Here is a 7,451-nt window from a genome sequence, read left to right on the forward strand (position 1 = left end):
CTGCTAATCACAGATTACTCTCATATAGTGTTCTCAGTCTTTGAGTTCTTATACCAGTTGGGATAGACCCTCAACTGACAAGGATCAAGCTTTCAAATTCCAAGAAAGCCAGAATCAGGGCAAGAAAGAGTCTCAGTGTGAAGCCGAAGTTCAGCCGCTCCTGCAGTATGCAGTTGACCCTTCTTTTCAGCTAGTAGATTCTTTGGTTCGGGTCAGGCGCAACTTCAATGGCTCCGCTGGATCTCTTTCTGCTCTCCACTGTCTAGGCTCCGTCTGATCCGTGCTGGGCTCAGTCTGGTCAGCAGACTTAATTCGAGACCAATGGACCCATGGAGTAATCCCTGCGACCTTCACAGCTGCAGGGGTAGAAAGCAAAACAGTAAAAGGTCCTTTCCATCGGGGCCCCAAAGGCTGGAGCTTCCAGTCTTTCACCCAAACTCTATCCCCTGGCAGGAAGGAATGTACCTGAGCCTGGAAGGGGACAGGGTTTATTTCTCTCACATAAGACTGAAGCTCAAAAATTATCTTACCCAGGAGGGCTACCTGCTCCTGCACCTGGGCAGACCCTAAAATCCCTATGTCTCCCTTAATTCCCTGTAAAATGGCTGGGGGCTTCCCATACACAATTTCAAAGGGAGAGAGGGCTGTTCCTTTAGTTGGGGTGCATCGAAGGCGAAAGAGGGCTAGTGGCAATGCCTGTGGCCATTTCAATTGGGTTTCCTGACAAATCTTTGCTAGGCTATTTTTCAAGGTTCTGTTTGCTCGCTCAACCTGCCCTGAACTCTGGGGACGATAGGCACAATGCAATTTCCAGGTAATGCGCAATGCGCGGGACAGGGCCTGAAGTGTAGCTTCAACAAAGGCGGGACCATTATCTGAACCTATGGCAAGGGGCAGTCCATACCTGGGGATGACATCCCTAAGGAGGGCTCGAGCTACTTCTGTGGCTTTCTCAGTGACTGTAGGATATGCTTCCACCCACCCAGAAAAGGTACAAACCATGACTAAGAGATATCGGAGCCTACCGCTCCTGGGCATTTCTGTGAAGTCTATAACTAGGGACTCAAAGGGTGTTAGTCCTCTAGACTGAACTCCTGGTGGAATACGGGGTCCCTGACGAGCATTATTCTGGGCACAGAGAGTACATCGGGCAGAGGCAGTGGCAACCAGACTATCCAATCCTTCCAGCACCACTACTCGATTGAGTAGGCGGGCTAGTGCTGTTTTCCCTAAGTGTGATAGGTCATGAGCTTGAGACACTACAGGCCAAGCTAGGTGGCGTGGCACCAGAACTCTGGTATCAGGGAGATGTAACCAGCCATCAGGTCTCCTTACCGCACCTTCCTCTTGAGCCCATTTCTCTTCCATTTGGGTATACATAGGCGTCCATTCTTGCAATCGGATTTGGAACAGGGGGGTCACAGTACTTGCTGGGGGTCCTCGAGCAGCTTCCTTGGCCACCCGATCAGCATGGCGGTTCCCTCGGGCCACTGGAGTATCTATTCTTTGGTGTCCCCTGCAGTGAATAACAGCTACCTTCTTAGGGGCCCACACAGCCTCTAGCAGCTGAAGTATTTCAGGTCCATACTTAACAGGTTGGCCTGCAGCATTTATGAGTCCCTTTTCCTTATACAAAGCTCCATGAGCATGTAGAGTTGTGAAGGCATATTTGGAATCAGTATAAATGTTGGTTACCAGTCCTGCTGCTAACTCCAGAGCTCGTATGAGGGCCACAAGTTCTGCTTTCTGGGCTGAAGTTCCTTGGGGCAGGGCTCTTGCTTCTATCACCTTGTCTTCTGTCACCACAGCATAGCCTGCCAATCGCTTAGAGTTCTCCACATAACTGCTTCCATCTGTGAAATAAATTACATCTGGGTCCCTCCACGGAACATCTTTAAGATCTGGTCGACTGGAGTACACTTCATCCATGGTTTGGATACAGTCATGATCCGGTGGTCCCTCAGATGCTGGCAAAAGAGTAGCAGGATTGAATGTAGCCACTGTTTCCAGGTGTATCCGTGGATTCTCACACAAGCTGGCTTGGTACTTAACCATACGGTTATTTGTAAACCAGTGGTTGCCCTTATACTCCATGAGGGTGAGAACTGCATGGGGGACTTTAACAACCAGTTCTTGCCCCAAGGTCAACTTATCAGCTTCCTGGACCAGTAAGGCTGTTGCTGCAATGGCCCTCATGCAGGCTGGCCATCCTTTAGCCACTCCATCCAGCTGTTTAGACAGGTATGCAACAGGCCTCTGCCAGGATCCCATCATCTGGGTCAACACACCCAGAGCAACCCCCTGTCGCTCATGGACATACAGTGAGAAAGGTTTCTCCACATCAGGAAGGCCTAACGCAGGGGCTTGGAGTAGGGCTTTCTTTATGGCAATGAAGGATTGTTGAGCAGTAGGTCCCCATTCAAATGGTTCCTTTTCACCCCCCTTTGTGGCTTGGTAAAGGGGTTTCGCCATCAATGCAAAATTTGGAATCCAAATTCTGCAGAATCCAGCTGCTCCCAGGAATTCCCTAACTTCTCTTCTGGACTTGGGTTGGGGAATTGCAGCTACCGCTTGCTTCCTACTAGCATCCAGTCTCCGACTTCCCTGGGAAATGCAAAAGCCCAGATACTTCACTTCTGACTGACAAAGTTTGGCCTTTGAGCGTGAGACCTTATAGCCTGCATCCAAGAGTAGCTCCAGCAATTCTCTAGTAGCCTCAAAACACTCTTCCTGGGTCACTGCTGCAATCAGGAGGTCATCTACATACTGGAGTAAAACTCGCCTGGAAGGCTCAGATTTAAAAGTCTTAAGGTCTTGTCCTAGGGCAGTCCCAAAAATGGTGGGGGAATTCTTGAACCCCTGTGGCAGGCGGGTCCATGTATACTGAAGCTTCCTTCCTGTTACTGGGTTTTCCCATTGAAAGGCGAAAAGCAGTTGACTGGCTGGGGCCACCCGAATACAAAAGAAGGCATCTTTTAGGTCTAGTGTCGTGAAATGGGTAGCTCCAGAAGGTATCAATCCTAACAGGACATATGGATTAGGCACTACAGGGTGTAATGAGATAGTGGATTTGTTAACCACTCGTAAGTCTTGGACTGGCCGGTAGTCCTCAGTCCCTGGCTTCTGAACTGGCAATAGTGGCGTATTCCATGGAGACTGGCAAGGACGAATAATTCCATGGGATAACAGACGATTCAAATGTGCTTGGATCCCTTCCAGAGCCTTTCTGGGAATTGGGTATTGGCGAAGATGGATTGGCCGGGCACTTGGAAGTAAGTCTACATGTACAGGAGGAATATTTCGGGCCAACCCTGGGGATTATCTTCTGCCCATACCCCACTGACCTGAAAGCTGTCTGCCAGGGGTAGGTCAACTTGGCCCTGCGACTGATGCAGCCGCCATTCTTCTTCAAGAGGGCAACAGAAACTCAATATACCCTTAGGGCTGGATGTTGGGGGCCGAAAGGAGACTGAAGTCTGGCCATCAGAATCAAAAGAAATTTGGGCCCTAAGCTTGGACAGCAGGTCTCGACCTAACAAAGGGATTGGACAGTCTGGCATATAAAGGAATTCATGAGTGACTATGTGTGAGCCTAATTGGCATCTACGGGTTGTCAGGAAGGGCCTCCGGTTCTGCACCCCCGTGGCTCCCACCACTCGGACAGTTTTTCCAGACACAGGCGCTAATCGCTCCGTCACAACAGAATGTTCAGCTCCTGTATCAATCATGAATGGAATTGAGCGGCTCCCTATAGTTAGCTTGACCATAGGTTCCTGGGAGCCCAGTTTGTAGGAACCCGGTCTGTCCTATTCGTCCCATTCTGCCATCTCGGCTATCCCGATGATGTCAGATTCAGGAGGCTCATATCTTCCCTCCCGAACTCGGCCTCGGCTTCCTCGATCTCCTGGTCCCCTTCTCAGTCCCTGGCGCCTCTGGGGGCATTCATCTTTCCAGTGCCCTCTTTCCTTACAATAGGCACACTGATCCCTCTCCAATCTTGGTCTGGGATTCTCCCCCCTTGGCCGGGATTGATTGAAGGAATCTCGGGGCCTGGCTGGTGGTCCGGGGTCCCACTTTGGCTTCCCATTAGCTAGAGGTCGACCTCGGTTAAGGGTGGAATTAGTAATGGCTGCCGCTAAAAGGTCGGCCTTCTTCTGCATCTTCCGGTCAGCCTCTCGGCGCACCTCCTGATCTCTATTAATGAAAACCTTGGTTGCGATCTCAATTAGCTGGGTGGTATTCATCCCTGCGAATCCCTCCTGACGCTGCAACTTCTTCCGGATATCTGGCATACTCTGGGCCACCAATGCACTATTCACCATTCTCTGGTTTTCTTGGGCTTCAGGGTCAAATGGGGTGTATGTTCTGTAGGCTTCAATTAGTCGCTCTAGAAAGGCCCCAGGGGATTCAGTTGCCCCTTGGAGAATTTCAGAGACCTTTGCCAGATTAATGGGCCTCTTTATGCCTTTCCTCATACCTTCCAGTAAGTCCCGGCAATAGCCAGACAACAGTTCATAGTGCTGCCCATCATTTGGATCCCAATCTGGAGCTGCGCGAGGAAACCGAGCTCTAACCCATTCCTCTGGGTCCTGTGTCCCCCCGGGGACACGCTCTCGCGTGATGGCCTCAGCATTTTGCGAAATCTTCCGCCTCTCCTCAGTTGTGAAGAGGGTCAGGAGAAGTTGTTGACAATCAGTCCAGGTTGGGTTATGGGTGGCCATAATGCTAGCCACTAGGTCCACCACTGCCTGAGGCTTTTCAGTATAAGAGGGGTAATGTGTCTTCCAATTCAGGAGATCGGTGGTTGTGAAGGGTACATACTGATAGGCCTGTGCCTGTATAACCTGACCCTGATTATTAGGATCCGGTCGAGTGGTAGTTACCTGGCGGAGGGGCAGAACTCTCGAGGAGGTGGGAATGGAACCTGAGGTAGAGCTAGGAGCTACCCTCCTATCATGCTCAAAGGTGATTGCAGCGGGTCTAACCCATTCAGTGGAGGTAGGTTGAACCCCTGAGGGATGGGGAGGGGTACTCATAGACTGAGAGGTGGTCACAGGTGATTCAGTCCATTGAAAGGGATGCCGGGCCCCTGATGAGTGGGTAGGGGTATTAGAGGGAGAGGCTGGGCTGTCAGGAGTTGAGGAGTCAGGGAGTGGAACCCAAAACGGGTCTTCAGAGGTTAACAGGAGAGGATTTGGCACAGAAGGGTAGAGGCCGGGTGAAAAGTCCAACCTAGGGTGTGGCAGGTTTGGCACAGGAGGGGAAGAACTATCCGGAGAAGCCTGTGCTGGAGAGGCTTGAGCTGGGCGGCGTGGATCTCTGGGGGTAGCACGGAACCCCAACAATGGGCCATAAGGTGGTGGCTCAAGGTCTGAGGGGTCATCAGAGAGTATGGGTTTCTCGGACAGGGTAGGGGCGGAAGCCACTGATTGGGTGGTAAGCTTCCTAGGGCTCTTTCCCTCTTCTAGTTTAGATTTTCTAATCTTTCTTTGAACACGGCCTAACATGAATTTTACTGGGGATCCCATATAAGTTTTCAACCAGGAGGGAGGGTCAGTCACAAGGCTGTCCCAGGAATCTATATAAGGGAGTTGTTCAGAATATTCTGGTTCTCCTACAACTATGCTGTAGACCTTCCGGATTACTTCAATATCTAAGCTGCCACTAGGGGGCCACCCCACTCCCATAGATGGCCACTCAACTTCACACAAGGTTCTTAGAGTACTTGAGCTTAAAGTCTGTCCATAGTCATTAATTAAAAATCCTTTTCTAAAGTTCTTAAGCATACAATCTAGGGGGGTATCAATTTGTCTAGATGATGTCCCACCCATAATGCTTACAGTTACAACACACAAAAAGGGAGGGAATTTTTGAAAATGCAGTAAGGGGTCTGCACTCTCGAGACACTAGGTAGACAGACAACAATCGCTTCCTTCCGTTGCTGACCAATTGAACTCGCGTTAATTGGAAATGCAGCTATAAGAAGTCCGCACTCATTAACATTCAGGCATCACACATTCATTCAGTACAGAAAATCCCACCCAACAATTTCAGATTTCTCAGATACAGATAAGCTCAAGCGTTTTCGCTTCTAATCTCCTCTAGATTAGAAGGTACTAGGGCCTTCGCTGAGAGTTGATCAGGCTCTCCTTCCTCAATTTGTTTGAGGGGCTGATTTACAATTTTCTAGCTAGAATTACAATACAGAATACAGAATACATACCCGGCGAATGTTCTCCAGTCAGTTGGGTACTGGGATTAATGCAGGATTCATCCCACCGCTGCCACCAAGAATTGTTGCAGGAATGGAGGCATGAATTTGTGATGCTTCAGGAGTCAGACAGCACACACCAGTATGAGAGAAAAATCTTCTTTATTTGCCAGCAAACAAAGCAAGACATCAGTTCTAGCTCTCTTCTCTTTCTCTCAGCTCTCTGTGTCTTTGTCTCAGCTGCTTCTCTTCTTATGCTGTCTTCTCCTTCTTCTGTCTGTTCCTTCTGTCCTTCTCTTTCTTCTGAGCTCCTTCTGATGTAAACTGCTTCTGCTCCTACTTAAATAGGGTCCTAAGCCCTCCTCCTAGCCTAGCCCCCTTTACTCCCAATTGGTTAAGAAATTGATTGACTACCTTGCCTCAACCAATCATTACTTTTGAAATATCAGTTACATAGGTTCCAGACATCCTAAACTGACCTCTGACCTGGGGCCCCTTAAGCCAGACATTTGGTCTCCAGTCTCTTACATGTTATTATGATTGATTTCTCATATTCCTAGTACTAACTGCTAACTAAACTCTGGCATTCATTAAAGGGGTCAAAAGTCAATCTTACTTAATAGCATACATATATACTTTCAGGAGGCCAGTCCTACACTTAGCTATAATTAATCAAGGAGAAGAGAGCTGACTAGCCCTGACCTCGTTCACCTATCAGCTTATACATTGAACCAGCCAGAACTATGGCTAAGTCAAACCACATGTTGATCTCCTCAATGCAGTCCTTGCTTGACCTCTTAAACAGCAGACAAAGAGTAATACAGAATTTAACAGATATTCTACACAGACACAAACCTTATTAATTTACACAGAATCAGTATTTCTTATAAGACATATTCTAAATATCAAAAACTTGTAAATACTAATCTATTGCCTCTCTCTCTCTAAATAGTATTTTCTATCTAAGCATTTTTCTATTTAATCCTAAACAAACTGCCTGCCTACAAAACTATTCAGTATGCCTAATAATATACAGCTGTTGAGCTAGCTTTCATCATTCACCAGGGTGAAAGAAATTCCTGTCTCTGACCTTTTTAACCCTTTTGCTCGACAGCTAGAGTTCAATATAATCTGAACCATCTGGCATACCTTCACTTGCTAGCAGAACTGAGAATTTAAACTTCAAGCTTTTAATATCATTTCTTATGTATCAGAGTTAACACTTTCTTTGCCCACTGCC

The sequence above is a fragment of the Microcaecilia unicolor genome, chromosome 2, assembly GCF_901765095.1.
Source record: "Microcaecilia unicolor chromosome 2, aMicUni1.1, whole genome shotgun sequence".
In the NCBI taxonomy this organism is placed as follows: Eukaryota; Metazoa; Chordata; class Amphibia; order Gymnophiona; family Siphonopidae; genus Microcaecilia; species Microcaecilia unicolor.